The sequence below is a fragment of the Schistocerca nitens genome, chromosome 6 (genome assembly GCF_023898315.1).
Source record: "Schistocerca nitens isolate TAMUIC-IGC-003100 chromosome 6, iqSchNite1.1, whole genome shotgun sequence".
Classification (NCBI taxonomy): domain Eukaryota; kingdom Metazoa; phylum Arthropoda; class Insecta; order Orthoptera; family Acrididae; genus Schistocerca; species Schistocerca nitens.
In genome coordinates, this window is record NC_064619.1 from 300,221,774 (window position 1) to 300,241,783 (window position 20,010).

A 20,010-nucleotide genomic window follows, 5' to 3' on the forward strand; every position below is an offset into this window, starting at 1 on the left:
ACATTTATACTCCGCAAGCCACCCAACGGTGTGTGGCGGAGGGCACTTTACGTGCCACTGTCATTACCTCCCTTTCCTGTTCCAGTCGCGTATGGTTCGCGGGAAGAACGACTGCCGGAAAGCCCCCGTGCGCGCTCGAATCTCTCTAATTTTACATTCGTGATCTCCTCGGGAGGTATAAGTAGGGGGAAGCAATATATTCGACACCTCATCCAGAAACGCACCCTCTCGAAACCTGGACAGCAAGCTACACTGCGATGCAGAGCGCCTCTCTTGCGGAGTCTGCCACTTGAGTTTTCTAAATATCTCCGTAACGCTATCACTCTTACCGAATAACCCTGTGACGAAACGTCACATTTTGAAATTAAACGGTTTATACTCTACGTATGGTGTGCGGGTGGGCTCTGGGTGTCGAACAGAAGCAACGACATTTGCTTAGCGCTTGTAGAGAGTCGGGAGCGGCAGTTTCAGACGTGGCGCCAATCACTCGCTCCAACTAACGTCACTCGGTCCCACGACGGACCGAAGCTACTATGAGTTGCCCAACTCAACCTCTGCGCACGCGTCGTTTCGGCCCTCTCTGATTAGGGCTGCAGCCGTAATAATAAAAAAAAAGGTTCAAATGGCTCTAAGCACTATGAGACTTAACATCTGAGGTCATCAGTCCACTAGACTTAAACCTACTTAAACCTAACTAACCTAAGGACTTCACACACAGCCATGCCCGAGGCAAGATTCGAACCTGCGACCCTAGCAGCAGCGCGGTTCGGGACTGAGCGCCTAGAACCGCTCGGTCACAGCGGCCGGCCAGCCGTAATCGTGGCTATATAAGCGGAAAATCGTGCGAACCCCGGCAGTCAGTAGTTTTACTCCTTACGACGATGTCGGGGATAGCCATCGGAATCTCGAGAATTTTACCAGAATTGACGCGGATGGAAAACCGAGATTTTATTCAGACATGCTGCCGCGAAAGACTCCGAGGATGTTTACAATTCTACGTACAACACTCTACACAAAATACGAGGACGTGCTGAAAAGTAATGCATCTCAATTTTTTATGCAAACCTTTTAAGGCTTTTTAAATAAATCAGACTTTGTTAACGTTCTACATCTTTATTCTTCGTGTCTAAATATTTATTTCTTAACATAGTCATCCTGGCAAGGAATACATTTCTCGCAGCGAGAGACCGGTTTGTTGATACCGTCACTGTAGAATGTTTGACTTTGTTGACGGAGCCGCAACATCACCTCGGCTTGCACCGCTTCATCACTGTCAAAATGAAGTTCTCGAAGGTTTAGGTTTTGTAAAGAGATGAAAATCGGACGGGGCCAAGTCGGGACGGTATGGAGGATTATCGACGACAGTGAGGGCAGGGCGTCGGATTGTTGCATATGTCGCAGCGATCGTGCATAGTATGGTATTGTCAGGCTGAAGGAGACGGTGATTCATGTGTGGAAGAATTCTTCAAATTCGTACTTTCACTTTTATAAGGGTCTCACAGTGCCTTTCGGAGTTTACGGTGAGGCCTTTAGGCTTGAATTTCAAACGCACCTCGCGTTTAACACCCCAGAACACTGTGAGCATGACCTTCATTGATGCTCTCTTGATTTCGTGGTCAAAATGGTGAGCCCAACTTTCATCACCTGTCGCAATGTTAAGGAACCCATAGCCCTTCCGTTCGAAACGCAAAATAAAGTGTTGACGGGCGTCCAAACTTCTCTGTTTCATGACTGGAGTGAGCATTCGAGGCGCCCACCGTGCACACGGTTATCTGTATCGCAATTCTACAATGATGTATTGTACACGCTCTCGTGGTACGACACTCTTATCTAAGATCGGATGACTCGTTACTGATGGGTTCATCAACCCGATAACGATGAGTCATGTCGGTTGCTGTACGCGTTCGTCCACTCGTAGTTCTGTTACACACGTCGAGGCTAGCACCACCGTCTGCTCCATTACGAGCTCGGACAGCAAAACGTCGTAGATTACTGACGTCGATTCGATCATCACCGCGCAGCGGCTTCCATTCTTCTACCGATATCAACTGTAGGCACATTTTCTGCCGTTAGATACGCGATTACAGCACGCTTTTTCCGAAGCACCGACGTAGTTACGTTTCACACCGCCATATTATGCGCTACAATTCGGAACTTCAACCGGCAGAGGGTTGCAACTTGATTCAGTGAAGCGAGGAAGTCTACCGATTAATACGATGATGTGATGATGGTTTGGTTTGTGAGGCGCTCAACCACGTGGTTATCAGCGCCCGTACTATTTCCCAACCTTTGCTCAGTCCTATCTCGCCACTTTCATGAATGATGATGAAATGATGATGAGAATGCAAACACCCAGTCATCGTGAGGCAGGTGAAAATCCCTGACCCCGCCGGAAATCGAACCCGGGACCCCGTGCTCAGGCCGACTAATATCCATGACATATGATACCTCAATCGATATTGAGAACAGAATAAAAAATGTGGAGGCATTACTTTCCGGCATACCCTCGCAGGAGTGCTGTTATATATTTTAAACATTGGTCTCATGAGAAACAGAGTTTTTATTGCTGCAACTTTTGTGTCAACAAGTAATTGACCTAGTGCATCAGGAGAGTATCCAAGATTTTTTGAGTAATACTTGATGGAGTGAGTAGGGCTATGTAAAACTCAGATAAGTCTATTTTGGATTCTCTTCTACTCGATATCAGAGAGCTGAACACAAGTCTTTGTGTCAGCAGCTGTCATGTAATGTTACTACAGCTGATATCGCAAACGTTGTAAGTAGGCTGTTTAGGTTTTCATGTTGGTAACGCCACGTAGCCCTCTATATGAAAATCACTGACTGTGCTGTGTGAAGTCTGTGGCTGGTTGGCATTGTTGGAATATTTGCTATTGTAGTGTTGGGCAGGTGGATGTGAACAGCGCGTAGCGTCGCGCAGTTGGAGGTTAGCCGCCAGCAGTGGTGGATGTGGGCAGAGAGATGGCAGAGTTTTGAGAGCGGATGATCTGGACTTGTGTCCATCAGAAAGAGTAAATTTGTAATACTAGATGTCATGAACTGATATATATATATATATATATATATATATATATATATATATATATATATATATATAATGACTTTTGCTTGTTCTCTATCAAAATCTTTCATTTGCTAAGTATGCCTATCAGTAGTTAGTGCTTTCAGTAGTTAGAATCTTTTATTTATCTGGCAGTATTGGCGCTCCCTGTACTACAGTAGTTCGAGTAACAAAGATTTTTGTGAAGTAAGTGATTCATGAAAGGTATAGGTTATTGTTAGCCAGGGCCATTCTTTCGTAGGGATTATTGAAAGTCAGACTGCGTTGCGCTAAAAATATTGTGTGTCAGTTTAGTGTTGATCAGAATAGGTAAAGAGCGAAATGTCTTAGTACGTTCAGTTCTTCTCAGCTGTTTGAAAATCAAATAACCTAAGAGGTTTATCAACACAGTAATTCATAAATTTTTCAAAGGGGATGTTTCTAATGTCGACCCTTAGCCGAGGATACCTCACTGGAATCTTCTGATTTTTTCTTGTAGTTTTGTAATTAGTATAGCTATTGTTTATTGCTAGACCGCAATTGTAGAGAGAATTTCCTTTGTAGTTGTAGTTTTTCATTGTTGTACAGTATAACCGTTGTGGCATGCATGTAGATTTGCACCATGTATTTCGCAGCTGCGCTTGCAATTGACTAGATATTATTGTCAGTCCTATGTTGATGTGTTTTCTTATTTTTGATCTTCAAATTGTGCTTTTATTGTTATCGTGTGTAATACGTGATAATTATGGCATGTGAAAAACGTAACACTAGGCTCCAAAGTAAACTGAGAAATGATAGTGACGACGAGCATAGCTTATCAGCACCAACGTGTAATGAATTAACAGACATTGAAGTAACAATTTGGTAATTTTGCATAGGGAAATGGAGCGGGCGGCAAATAATGGTGTACACAGTGAAACAATTAGTGAACGGGGAAGCATTATCGATCGATAGGTCGGCAACAGCTCGCCTCAGGAATCCGAAATGACAGGACCTAATCTTGCAAATACTGTAGATTCAGGTTTTGCGTCCTCATCGTTTTCTCAAATAAGTCAAGACACATTTTCTGCTTTTCAAAATGCAAATATTGCTGGTTCAAATGCACTTCCGAATAGCACTGAGGAACATGTTTCAGACACCAGTGCATTGTTATTACAGTTAATGCAACAAATGGGACAAAGGCTACAAAAGTTAGACACAACGCTTGAACAAAATCAGAAACAAATGGGACAACAGCCTCAAAAGTTAGACACAATGGAACAACACCAGAGACAAACATAGCAACAGTTAGACGCTATGGAACAAAACCAAAAACTGTCACAGCAACAAATGGAACAAAATCAGAAACAATTTACAGAGAAACTTCAACAAACATGTGAAGATTAAACTACTGGGTTACATAACATCGAATCGAAATGTCAAAAAGTTTGTGATTACGTAAAAACACAAATTTGTGAGTATTTTCAATCTATTTTTTCGCGGCATGAAAATGCTTTACAGAATCACAAAGCAGCCATAAAAGAACTGCAAACTATTGTTCATGAAAATCAGGACACCTTGCAAGCTAAAATTGACTCAGTTGCATCTACCGATTCGGTTACGCAACTTGCAAAAACTCAGGAAAACTTAAAGGACACAGTAGATACTCTGAAAATTGGTTCAGAAAGACACATGGAGGAAATTAGTTTATTATCAGCGAAAGTGTTAGAACTTTCGGATCAGCTACATAATTTATCTACGAAGGTAGATGATAATCTGAATGACACAAGACTGGTAGTCTTTAATGGCACAGAAGAGTACGAACAAATTAGGAAATTCAAACAAAATCAGAATCAAATTAATACGCAACACGAAAGAGAAATCTGGGAAGTACCAGATCAGTTGACACAAGTAATACAAGAATTACATATTTCAGAGGAGACTCGCGCTCCTACACGGCGAGAGGGACTTAGAAATACGGAAAAGCCACAAAATAACAACACAGGGCATTTCGGAAATTATCAAAGAAATTGGCAAGGTGCACCGAATTTTGAGATGGATCCGCCAACACGACTTAACAATGACCGATATGCGGCTCGCCGACATGATGATTTTGACTATAAGCTGTTCAGTAATACAAGCAAAATTCAAAACATTTAAGAATTCTGGCAACGACATTCATCCAGAAGCGTGGCTTCATGAATTCTCTCATTGTTTTTCTCCCAACTGGTCATTAGAGCACAGATTAGAATTTATGTGTGGCTACTTAGAGAATGAACCAGCTGTAAGAATGCGATCGGTCATTCACGATTGTCACAGTGAAGGAGAATATTATCATGCCTTCCTCTCAGCATATTGGTCTCAAGCTACACAGGACCGAGTAAAACATAGCATCATAATGATGAGACATTTCGAACAATCTGAATCTTCCAGTCTTGTGAAATGTTTTGAAGACATGTTGCACAAGAATCAGTACCAGTCAAACCCATACAGCCCCTCAGAACTCATCCGTATTTGCTTAATCAAATTGCCTGAACATTTACGGCATATTATTTTGGCAGGACGTTGCAAAGACGACATCGAAGCTTTTCAGGGACTGTTACAAGAATTGTAAATTGACACTGACAATCGCAGGACGCGAAAACAGGAAAACAATCATTACAGGTCACATCCGTCACAATTCCGTGACGACAGAAACAATAACTGGACACGACAAGGCTATTCTTACAACGCAAATCGTGACCAAAACAGACACCACCCGTATGACAACCGTTGGCAGAGTAGTAATAATTACACAGAAAGATGACCTCTCTGCGGTAATGACTATGACAGAGACAATCAAAGAAACAGACAATATGGGAACCAAAATAATTATTGTCAAGGGAGACAGAATAATTTCAGACGCAACAGTTCAGGGCGCAGTTACGATTCAGGGAGAGAAAGAAACTATGGAATCTACCGACATGACGACAGACGATATGATCGCAACGACCGACCTGAATTTCATCAGAACTGGCGGGATTCAAACAGGGAAGGGTCCCCTCAACAAGGTGAATTTGTAGAAGTTAGGTCTCCTAATCCTAATAACGACGCGCGCCAACAAACAGACAGACAATGACTCGCACCGCAGGCAACCACGTGCGCCGGCTGGCCCAGAGAAAAATAACATGGATGCTAACCTTGAGAAAAATTCCAGTATTCTTTACCGACGTATACCGCATGATAATTGCGTTCAAGATGAAATTCTGCATACTAGAAAGGGTAAAAGATTGCACCACATTTCCCATGTAAAACCATTTATTGACAGATAATCTGCTTTTTAACTTAGTCTCTGCCATAAAATTTTTCACTTCACGTTACTAGTACAGTTTGTCACACTTAGGAACTGTTAACATGCAACAATGTTTTGAAGTTAACTATCCAGTCTAGAACCTAGGGAAAATATTTAGACAGTAATTACGAATGCATTGTTATAGTGAACCGACGACACAGTGTTATTATGTGTGTACATTCTAGCTTGTTAGTTGCACAATTCTGTAACGACTATAAGGCTTACATACTTGGAACATAAACCGGTACTGCTAGTGACATTGTAATGAAACATTTTGGTTTACTTGAAAATACACTATGGATTTAAAGTGCTTTCTGAGAGATACCAGATGACACAGTGGTTAGTTTATTTGGCACCTACACAATTATATCACGACATTACTAATGTGTGACACAATTTACGTTGTTGATTTTGTAGTGTATCTGTTTTATATCTGCACAATTTTTCTGAATACTTCTGGAAAGGAAAACATGTTTTAGTAGTAACTTTTGTGGTATAGCTACAATGAGACAGCCTTTTCCGTAGCACAACAATATGTTACAGTACAGTACTTTCTTCATCTCGGAAATAAACGTAATAACTACGATATCTATACGCATAGCATTTCACTTTTGTTTATTACAAGGTAAGTACATTGACTTCTACGGAACTTTCCTTATGGACGACGATAATTACGACACTTGGCACATTTTTTACCCTTAAGTAATGACAGAGATTATCTCACAGCAAGACGCACAGTTTAGCGCTGCAGTACACGTATTTGAGTGATTGATTTTGTACTTAAAACATTTATTTTTAAAGATTTTTGAATTACAAAGATACAAAGGTTTTCTGTGATACATTTCATTCCATTGCTGTAATCTTTAACACCTGAGGGTATAATTACATTAATCCTCAGGGGGGTACACGCTCACTTTGGGTACCATGTGTGTGGGAAGCACAAGGAGCCCTAGCTAACATGGTATTTGCTTATACAACTTTACACATCGGTACCATATTTCTCTAACACATAATTACACAGCTATCTGATCATTTAACTGAGAGCGCCAAACATTTTTTTTACTATGTCAATGACACATGTTTACGCAGTTACACAGTTGGATAACTACACACTTATGAAATTGTATTTTGTCTCTACTTTGTGAACTCTTCGTATTTTTTCATAACCATTTGATACTATGAGAGCTTTGAATGATGTATTTGGTATAGGATCATGATTTTTAAAGTACATTTGAGGTAGATGACACTATTGAAATAAGCAGAGAATTTTTTTAGGTTTTGAAATTATTGCAGTAAGCTACGACGTTTTTGATATTTGGCTGAGGTTTTATGATATTATTACGATGACAATGTGTATTATGAGGTTGAGATATGTTGATGATCAATAAGCTGATGCTACCATATATGAGGAATGTGATTACGTGTTTATATGTATATGAATAATGAATACAAGTTAGGGACTCTGGTTTGTGAAAAAGGATGTTGGAAACTAAGACTCGTACTTTAATAAGAGTTATGACTTGTGTATCCATGCGTGAATGTATCACAACACTGCTATTCGTGAGATTTCGTTTCTACACATTTCTACTGTAATTTTTCGACCTGTGAAATTTTATTGGTATCAAACTGTCACTGTAGTGGAAACTGCTGTCGTAAATATTTCGGTAAGAAAGCTAAGTGACCTTGATGTAATGTGTTGTGGGCACCCAGCTGTGCCAGTCACCTGGAGAAAAAGCCATTAGGTGGAAAAAAGAGGCCATTAACCTCACTATTGACATTTCTTTGTATAAAGCATTTCAAATAAGACACGCTCATACTTGAAACATGTAATTACAGTTTTGAGCTCACAGTTTCTGACATTTACTGAAATGCCTAATGGAATGATGAGAAACATTTTATGTCTGTACACCTGATTATGACTACTGTCTGTCTAGTTGAGAGATTTTTTTAGTGCCTTATGAAATGGCATATGGCTAGTGAATGATGTTTCATGCTTTGCTTTGTATATATATTTGCCTATTTTGTTTAATATCTAGATTCTAGCTGCACTGAAGCATTGGTTAAAATAAAATTTAATAGATGTACTAATGTAAATATTTTCTGTCTACAGATCCATTAAACAATAATTTTATGATCTACTTTCTTAAAAAAAGGCTACACAAATAGACATTTCCCTTCACAGGAATTGCATAAATAATTTTTTTAACGATTTGGTAACTTGTCTGCTAGAGTAAGTTATCGTGATGCATCACTCTAGTGTTAAGATGTGACATAGGTATTAGACATGGCCATCTATACTGTAACATTTTTTTTGCTTGAGCTTTGTCATGTTTAGGTATAAGTTCTAGCATTTGCTGCTGCTGTTTGCCCAGCATAGTGCTATTGAATTTCACTTTGTATTTCTCTGTTAAGCCAGTTTTACTACTGCTTTATTTTTCTTGTTGCTGCACATTGCCTCATATTAGTTGCAATATTGCATTTTCTTTGCTAATTTATTTTTATTGCTGCTAGCTTTGCCAATTTGCATTTTTTGTCATTGCTGTTTGTGTTAATTGTTTTGTGCTGCTGCTTTGCCTCGTCCCTTAGTTTATGCATCTGAGCTCAGTAGATTTAAGTTAGCTTAAGAGGGGGTAGGCTATATAAGAGAATGAGTTGCGATGAATTGGAAGAAATGCATTGAGAAGTTATATGAAAAAATTTTGTAAAAAAGGGTACTGTACAATGAAGAATAATTATTTTGAGAGAGGATATGAAAGGAACACAGAAAGCAGGTATAGATAGGACTTTTTGGGACGAATGATGAACGAAGGGAGATCTCCAAGAAGTAAAGAAAGTTTTGTTTGCAAAATACTGCAGTAAAACAAACCCTCTCCTTTCCTTTTGTGTTATTCCACTATGTGTTTGTGTACCCTTGTGTATTTGTGTTCTTCCTGTATTTATGTGTTTAGCTAATAAGAGTTATGTTGTAGCATTTCTCTATTACTCAGCTACAGTCACTATGATGAGGAATACTGTTATCATCAAATATAATTTGCATTTATAATATGTTATTTACTTTGTAAAGATGTTTAGACATTATTTATTCTATTTTGTTTTAATGCTCGTGTGTAAAGTTGATGTTCCAAAAGTTATTCTGATCTTTTATGTATTTACTTAGGTCATAATTCTTGTAACACTGATGTACATGTTATTTAGATTCTTTTGTAAAGCCCGTGTTACAACAAATGTTATCTGTAGTGTTATGTTCTTTAACGATGTATTTTGTACCTTTCTAATTGTATTCTCATGTCGTAAATTTATAATTGTATAGACACCAGTTCTTAAAATTAAGTCTCATTTCACTGCACACATTTCTGCTGGTCATAGTATATGCACAATATGTGAAAAAAGGGACTGTTAGTGCTCGCATGTGTGTTGATAATTCAGCATGGGACTGGTTAACAGCGTTGCTAGTTCTAAGGACATACCAAAAGGTTTGTGAGTGCACAAGTGGTGTTTTATGGACTTGCTACATTGTCTTCAAGACTCTTTAATGATGATTGTGTACCTGCACAGTCGCAACAGATAGCTGCTGGCCATATCTACAAGGTCCGCCCCTGGTAGTTGAGAGGTCAGCGTGACGGACTGTCAATCCTAAGGGCCCGGGTTCGATTCCTGACTGGGTCGGAGATTTTCTCCACTCAGGGACTAGGTGTTGTGTTGTTCTAATCATCATCATTTCATCCCCATCGACGCGCAAGTCACCAAAGTAGCGTCAAATCGAAAGACTTGCACCAGGCGAGCGGTCTACCTGATGGGATGCCCTCGTCACACGCCATTATTATTATCTCTACGAGGACTACAGTGGGTCTTCATCTTTGATGACCCACCAATACTATTATTTCTACAAGGACTGCAGTGGGTCTGCACCTCTGGTAGCCCACCAATACCATAATCTCTACCAGGACTACAGTGAGTCTGCTCTGTGATGACCTACCTACTAATATTCTTCAACTTCGACTGACTCTGCTGTGGGTTTGATCTGTTGTGGCCCATTACCTGTCTGCATGTCAAGAGTTAGCACTGTCTTTCTGTTGGAATGACAACATTACTTCTTCAAGACTGCATGGAAATCCACTACTTCCGTGTGCATTTTCTTTTACTAATCAGACTTTGTGAAAAAAAACTGTAATTACTATTGTCATAAATGATCAGGACTGGCTTTTTTGAGAACAATTTTTGCTTTTGACCAACAGTGTATCAGTGAGTGTGTTATTGTAATTGTGAAAAATTTTATCAAATCATTATTGGCCATTGCCCAAAACAATTTGTAAAATTTTTTGTGGGGAGCATGGGAGATATGTAAGTAGGCTGTTTAGGTTTATATGTTGGTAACGCCATTTAGCGCTCTATATGAAAATCACTGACTCTGCTGTGTGTAGTCTGTGGCTGGTTTACATTGTTGGAATATTTGCTATTGTAGTGAAAGGCAGCTGGATGTTAACAGCGCGTAGCGTTGCGCAGTTGGAGGTGAGCCGCCAGCAGTGGTGGATGTGGGGAGAGAGTTGGCAAAATTTTAAGAGCGCACGATCTCGACGCGTGTTCATCAGAAAGAGTAAATTTGTAATACTAGATGTCATGAACTGATATATATATATATATATATATATATATTATGACTTTTGAACACTATTAAGGTAAATACATTGTTTGTTCTCTATCAAAATCTTTCATTTGCTAACTATGCCTATCAGTAGTTAGTGACTTCAGTAGTTAGAATCTTTTATTTAGCTGGCAGTATTGGCGCTCGATGTATTGCAGTAGTTCGAGTAACGAAGATTTTTGTGAGGTTAGTGATTCATGAAAGGTATACGTTATTGTTGGTCAGGGCCATTCTTTTGTAGGGATTATTGAAAGTCAGATTGAGTTTCGCCAAAAGTATTGTGTGTCAGTTTAGTGTTGATCAAAATAAGTAAAGAGCGAAATGTCTGAGTACGTTCAGTTCTGCTCAGCTGTTTGAAAATCAAATAACGTAAGAGGTTTATCAACACAGTAATTCATAAATTTTTCAAATGGGATGTTTCAACGTTCCATGGTCGTCCCGGTACTGAGCAGTCGGGAAAATACAGGGCAAATGCTTCTAAGATACCATCGACACAATGAGGGGCTGAACAGATATTTTAATAAAATTTTCCTCGAGACGTCTGAGTCTCATCGAGACCACGGGACAAATTTTAATTCATTTCTTCAGTTTCCATTATTATCGTACTACGAGGGGCATTCGACAAGTAATGTGACAAATTTTTTCTTGGCCAATTTTGGTTGAAAAAAATGCGGAATTTGTGGTGGGACGTCGTGGAATATTCCCCTTTCAGCCTCATGGAGTTTAGATAGGTGGCATCTGTAACGGAAGTGCGTTCCTAGCAGAGAGCTGGCATTGAGATTCGTTTGGAAGAAAATCAGAGTATCGCTGATATTCAGAGGCGCTTGCAGAATGCCTACGCAGACCTGGCAGTGAACACAAGCCCCGTGACCCGCTGGGAGAAGCGCCTGTCATCGTCGTAACAAGACTGCGCAGACCTGCCCGATCTCCTGCATGCCTGCTGGCAGCACACTGGCTCTTGAAATGTTGGAACGTGTGGACACCCTGATTCGAGGTGATCGACGAATCGCAATCAAACACCTCGCTTCACAGCTGCACGTCTCTGTTAGTAGTGATGACACACTCGTGGCCGCCTAACAGAAGACCATAAAGAGCAACGGAGGATTATCTGTGAGAATTGCTTGCGCCATACTAGGCTGATCGTGACACTTTTTTTTAGAACATCAAAGTCGCACGCGATGAAATAGGGGTTCATCACTTAGAACCGGAAACAAAACAGCAGTCGATGGAGTGACGTCACGAAATAGTACAAAGCCTCCGCCTCAGCTGGTGACGGTCTCCTGCGACTCCGAAGGGGTTATTCTGTTGGATGTCCTCCCTTATAGTGGAACGATCAATTCGGAAGTGTAGTGAGCTACTCTCAGGATTTTGAAGAAATGGCTTCAGCGTGTTCATTGTCTTATAAATGCTAACGAACTTCTCCTTCTCTACGAAACGCAAGGCCTCACACAAATCTGCGCACCTGTGAGGGGCTCACAAAATTTCATTGGACTGTTCTTCCTCACCTACTCTACATCTCGGATTTCGCACTTTCCATCTATTTGGCCCAATGAAGGATACATTCCGCGAGAAGCAGTGCATGGATGGCAGGGAGGTTTTTGATGCAGTGAGACGTTGTTTCCGAGGCAGGCCAGTAGACTGACAAAATACTGTCATACAGGCCCTCCCAGTAAGGTGGAGTAAAGAGGACACACTGAAATGCTGAAAGCTGGGGTTTCTTAGTCAGAAGAGTTGGGAATAATATGGTGTGTTAAAATCCTGAATAGAACCAAAATTTTCAGAAAAAAATATGTAGCATTGCTTATTGAATGACTCTCAAAGTAATGTTAACTCCCTAGTTTTTTCATCGCTACAGTGCGTCATTATCTTATCTGTTCGAATTTTTCTACAATTGGCAATAATTCTTTCACTCTTCAGTTTATACACTGATCAGCTGGGACATTATGACCACCTACCTAATATCCGGTAAGTCCGCCTTTGGCACAGGTAACACCGGCGATACGTCGTGGCATGGAAGCACTGAAGCCTTGGTAGGTCACTGGAGGGACTTGGCAAACACAGTGTAACCTCCCCACAATAAAATAATACGAATAATATTCACATTTAGTGTCACCTCAAAACAGAAAAATTCCTAAACCTCTCAACAGTAAAAAATATAATTATGTCGTTCACATTCAGTATAACCTACCAACAAATTGCGTAACCTATCAATAATAAAATGTGACTAATCTCTGAATAATAAAAAATGTGACTCACTTATAACCTTTCAATAATTGTCTGTCATTTTAACCTGGTAAATTTTGGACATCAGCAGTGCTGCGTCATGGCCCTGAAAGATCATACTGAATAAATTGAAAATTCTTACCTCAGTCTAGTCGCCGGATAACGCATATATATCTGTTCCTATATGAAACTAAACTTTTCTGGCACAACCCAGTGCAATGCTGGCCGATAGATTTGTCATGTATAAAATGAAACAACTGATTTTTCTTTACAATAATCGGGATGACCATGGATTGGAGAAATTAGTGAATTCTTTAAATTGAGATGAATGTCAAAAGTTACTTTTTATGAGAAAGATTATTATTAACAGATTTTTTTAAACATTTGCATGGGACTTGATATAACAATACTACATATGCGCGACGCTGCTTTTACCTTATACTACAACGCTCAGGCTCCGCCGTCGCTCCACACGACCGGCCCAGCCAACACGAGACACCGGACTGCTCGCTAGCAACTACTTACTTCAACTACCACACAGTTCCTACTGCATACAACACTGCTCTTTGGTCTGAGATTCTCTTATAGCTTACATATCGCAGGCAGCGCGTGAGCAATCCATCGAAATTACATCTGCTCGAGTGCGCTAACAACAAATTCCTCAATCATGGACCTCTTACAACAGGTCATCTAATTCCCGTAAATTTTGGGGATGGGTGCCATGAGCTCTGACGCCACTTTCAATCACATCCCAGAAGTGTTCGATCTGTTTCAGTTCTGGCAAACTGGGGAGCCAACACATCAATTTGAACTCGCCACTTCGTTCCTCGAACCACTCCATCATACTCCTAGCCTTGCGACATGGAGCATTATCTTGTTGAAAAAGACACTGCCTTCGGTAAAGGTGATCGTCATGACGGGGTGTATGTGATCTGAAAGCAGTGTACGATACTCCTTGGCCGTCATGGTGTCTTGCACGTGCTCCATTGGACTTGTAAATACCACGTGAATGTTCCTCAGAGCATAATGGAGCCGCCGCCAGCTTGTCTGCATCCTGCAGTACGGGTGTCATGGAGCTGTTCACATGGAAGACAAAGGATTCGCGCCCTCATGTCAGCATGTTGAAGGAGATATCAGGATTCATCAGACAATGCAACGCTCTACCACTGCGCCACCGTCCAGTGCCGATAGTCATGTGCCCATTTCAGTCGTAGGTACGGATGTTGCGTTGTTAACATTCGCACATTTCGTCGGTTGCGGAGGCCCGCCATTAGGAGTGTTCGGTGCTGAGTATTCAGGCAAGCTTTTACTCTGCCCAGTATTAAAGTCTGATGTTAGTTCCGCTACAATTTGCAGCCTGTCCTGTTTTACAAGTCTGCTCAGCCTACAAAGCCCGACATCTGTAATGAGGGGTGACCGCCCAACCCCACGAGGTCTGGATGTGGTTTCACCTTGCTGTTACCACAGCACTCCTCGAACACCCGACAAGCCAAGCATTTCCAAGCCTCTGGGCTATCACAACCTGCCATCGGTCAAACTCAGATAGATCGCGTGCCGTTACCATTTTACACACGATCAGCACGCCCTCTGATTCTACATGCACCGATCGTGTGTCTCAATAGCAGTTGTTCCTCGCCAGGTGACACTGCTGTCGCCGGGACGGGTTTATATCGATAGTAGTTCGGTAGTCATAATGTTCTGGCTAATCAGTGAGTACCTTTTTTAACCCTTTCGTGGGCCAAATTATTGAGTAGTTTTTTTTAATGAATGGAGAGCAGATAGTAGTTAACAGATAGGTATATTTATCATACAGAATATCAAATTTGCTCCAACTGTGAAAGTGAGGTCACACAACAAGGTGGGAAGTGTTCTTCCCACTGCCCTTCCTTGGAGTTAAATGACAAAAACAACTTTTTCAATATATGTCATATTTATTTGGTAAATTTACTTCTCTTGTTACAATGATTGTTCACAATTACTTGCCATGAAATTTTCTGAAACATGGGTCTATGCAAGTGGTATTTGACAATATGTACAAACACAGCGAGTGCTCTTTTCCGCAGCTTTGGTGCTACAATGACGGCACATCCAGTTGGTTTCTCCTAAAATGGGTTGATGCTCCCCTACAGCCACATGACGAAAATCTTCAGGTACTTTACCCCCTTTTGCCAGAAACACAGGTTTTTGACCACGCCTTTTTTTTTTTTTTTTTTTTTTTTTGATGAGAAGCCAGCGATCAATTGTATGGCTAGATGGATCCTGTATGTGAGCTGATCATGCTGTTCACTTTCTCTTTTACTTATTTTCCACAGGATAAAACTGTTCACTGCAGCAACGTCCACCAGGAAATAAAATATTCTGAGCCACCATTTTACAGAACGTCTGCCAATAGCATACCTTTCCCGTAACTGATCAAACTTATCGACACCACCCATTATTTTGTTGTATTCTGCCACAACTTCAGGACAAGAAATCTCTGTACTAGTACCATCCTTGTTTTTCCTTTTCACTGTGTCTGTTTCTCATGGGTCATGAATTGAGGACAGGAAAGTGACTGGACGGTTGTCCATCCATTTTACTGCAGAAATGGCTCCTTTTGTTTCAAACTGGAATTCTCCTCGTTCCAATTTTACGTTTTCCTTCATAAATTTGGGTAAATCAAAAGTATTTACCTTATACTATAGATTTGAGGAAAAAATCACAAAATATCACGCAAACAGCACTGAAAGGCTCCACTACAGAGCGACACTCAGCTACACAATGCCTCTGCGCGATGGTACAGCAAAAACGGCAAGAGCTTCCGATTGGAAGTAATACCATACACTGTTCACTAGCTGGTAGCACCGTACAGAGGTGGGAACTGTGAATCCCACGGCACTAGGAGCGAGTTCACTGTAGTGGGAAGCATGTTTCCCACGGCTCACGAAAGGGTTAAGTCATTGCAGCGGTAAGTGTGTTTCTCGTTTTTTTTATTTTTAATGTAGCTGCTTCTCCAGGAGCGACTAAAACGGAGTTACTAAATACAGTTTTCCGTAATTCCTTCACGAAAGAAGACGAAGTAAATATTCCACAATTCGAAACCAGAACAGCTGTTAGCATGAGTGACATAAAAGTAGATATCTTATGTGTTGCGAAACAACTCATATCACTTAGGAAAGGCAAGTCTTCCGGTCAGATGGTATACCAATCAGGTTCCTCTAAGAGTATGCAGACACAATAGCGCCTTTCTTAGCAATTATATACAACGGCTCACTTGAGAAAAGGTCTGTTCTTAAAGACTGGAAAGTAGCACAGGTCACACCAATATTCAAGAAAGGAAATAGGAGTAACCCATTGAATTACACACCCATATCACTGACCTCAATTTGCAGTAGGAGTTTGGAGCATATACTGTACTCGAATATTATGAATCACCTTGAAGAAAATGACTTATTGATACATAACCAACACGGATCCAGAAAATATCGTTCTTGTGCAACACGGCTAGCTCTTTATTCCCATGAAGTAATGAGTGCTGTCGACAAGGGATCTCAGATCGATTCCATATTCCTAGATTTCCAGAGGTCTTTTGATACCGTTCCTCACAAGCGACTATTATTCAAATTGCGTGCATATGGAGTATAGTCTCAGTTGTGTGACTGGATTCCTCTCAGAGAGGTCACAGTTCGTAGTGATAGACGGTAAATCATCGAACAGAACATAATTGATATCTGGCGTTCAGCAAGATAGTGTCGTAGGCCCTCTGCTGTTCCTGCTTTATGTAAATGATCTAGGTGATAATCTGAGCAGCCACCTTAGATTGTTTGCAGATGAGCTGTAATTTAGCCTCTAGTAATATCATCAGACGATCAATTCCAGTTACAAAATGATCTAGAGAGAATTTCTGTATGGTGCGAAAAGTGGCAATTGCCACTAAACAAAGAAAAGTGCGAGGTCATCCACGTGGGTACTAAAAGAAATCCGATAAATTTTGGGTAAACGATAAATCGCACAAATTTAAGGTCTGTGAAATCGACTAAATACCTAGGAATTACAATTACCAGCAACCTAAATTGGAAAGACCGCGTAGATTATATTGTGGGGAAGGCGAAACAAAGACTGCGCTTTGTTGGCAGAGCACTTAGAAGATGCGACAAACTCACTGAAGAGACAGCCTACATTACACTTGTCCGTCCTCTGCTGGAATATTGCTGCGCGAAATGGGATCCTTACCAGGTAGGATTGACGCAGGACATCGAAAAAGTGCAAAGAGTGGCAGCTCGTTTCGTGTTATTGCGCAATAGGGGTGAGAGTGTCACTGATATGATACGCGAGTTGGGGTGGCAGTCACTGAAACAAAGGCGGTTTTCTTTGCGGCGAGATCTATTTACGAAATTTGAATCACCAACTTTCTCTTCCGAATGCGTAAATATTTTGTTGACACCCACCGACGTAGGGAGAAATAATCATCATAATAAAATAAGAGAAATCAGAGCTCGAACGGAAAGATGTAGGTGTTCCTTTTTCCCACGAACCATTCGAGAGTGGAATGGTAGAGAAGTAGTTTGAAAATGTTTCGATGTACCCTGTGCCAGGCACTTAAGTGTGATTTGCAGAGTAACCGTGTAGATGTAGATGTACAGGAGTTTGCATTAACGTGAAATGGCGTCGTGTTTCCGTTGTTCGCTACGTTGACGCCAGTAGAGCAGGAAGCCCATTTTTGCACCCAGACTGGTGTGGGGCTGTGTGGCGGTGTGAAGATTGCTGGCCCAATAAAACATTCTTCACTATCCGACAGTGCTCACAGAGTAGGTCGACGACTACGGCCCAGGTGCTCACCGAGGCTAGCGGCAGCGAATGAGTCCGCCAAGTGGAATGTCAAGCTGTATACGCAAAATGGTGGCAACAGAGGCCATGCTGGAGCAAGACATGGTTACTATGGAGGACAGCGAGCTTACAACCGGACTGACGTACTCAGCCCACCGTCCAAGATGGCTGACAGGAGCACAGTGACGTCCCGTGTCGAACCCAGGACTCTCGAAGACTGGCTGGAGTGTCAGGCAATGGCACCCAGTGGGAGATTTAGCCTTTGCGGTACAAATTCTAAGTGCGTAACCACTGTGTCTAGCTGACGGCTCGCAGACCAGCGGTTTCGTCTAGTTCATGGTGCTGCTGGATGAAGACGTGTGCACATCCAACTGTTGATTACTATGGAGATGGCGCCAGACGAAGGCTCTGCGCCGATGGAAAGAAGCTACCGTCTCAACAGGGGGCACGCAGGCCTATACCAGGTGGTTTTCATTAAAGTACAGCTACTCGCGAAGGTCCAGTGTGGGCTACAATTATCGTATGGCAACGAAACTTCTTCTTAGATATTCCAGTGGATTAATACAGAACTGTTTTGCACTGGAAAAAAACTAGTTCCAAATCTTCCCAGCAGGTGCAAATCTGGCGCTGCGAGTGCGAGAAAGACTTACCGAAATGTTCCCGTGCGTAATACATTAGGAACGGTACGTGGGCAGATAAGGCCAAACGACTGAGAAAGGTTTAATATTGATTTTGTTATTAAGCATAGCTTACACAATTTGATGAGATGCTGCATCTGTAAAACGACGTGATCAACAGTTATTAGAAGAAGTTCCAGTGGACTCTGAGCAACGTATTAATATATGCTGGCCTTCAATCAAATAGATACCGAACTTGTCCTTGGTAAACGCGTTCTTTTAGATTTCCCCACAGATTAAAGTCACGTGCATACAGATCAGGTAATTTACAGAGCCTGCGTCTGGAAAGCCTCTGGATATAACAGGCTCATGGAAGGTTGCATCAAGCAGATCTTTCACGGGGCGAGTGACATGAGGTGTTGCCCAATCTTGCATGAGAACACTGCCCTCTTCCAAAGCAAGAATCACATGCTGTACAAGGAGGTTTCGATAACGTGGAAACGTCACGGTAGACCTGACAAGCGCCAGCCGAAGTGGCCGAGCGGTTAAAGGCGCTGCAGTCTGGAACCGCAAGACCGCTACGGTCGCAGGTTCGAATCCTGCCTCGGGCATGGATGTTTGTGATGTCCTTAGGTTAGTTAGGTTTAACTAGTTCTGAGTTCTAGGGGACTAATGACCTCAGCAGTTGAGTTCCATAGTGCTCAGAGCCATTTGAGCCAACCTGACAAGCACTCTGGGTGTACTGCCTCCAAAGACACTCTGGGTGTACTGCCTCAGAAGAAGAACGGAGCGAGAATGAAGGTGCTTCTGAATCTACACGACAGTCAGTTAGGTGAGTGCAGTGGCTCTTCGTGCACAACTTGTGGTTTAACAGTTGCATGGGGGCTTAATTAAATGTAATGAAAATAATTTTAATTTTTGCTTTAGTAGCTGTATGTCCGATTACGAAGTCTCGTAAACGGTTGGCCCTGACTAGTATTATTACGCAATCTGACTGCATAGAACAACAACAAAGAATGAAATGGAAATTTTCATTAACACAATTAATTAATTAAGTCCCCAGCAACTATAAAACCTACGAAACCAAAGCACAAGTGTAACTGTTCTGTGTGTGGGAGTATGACTCAACGTACGCATCTGGCACGGTTCTTCTTCAACAACACAAGAAATTTTAAATATCATTTATACTGAATTAATTAAAGGGAATAGAAATACCATAATTACTCAAGAAAACCAGAATTACACTCTAATCCCAGAACACAAGCCAGATGCTTTGTTGACTGAACCTGTAATGAAGCATTATTTACGACATTAAATAATGAAAAATAAATCAAGTTTCGTTACCTTCATATAT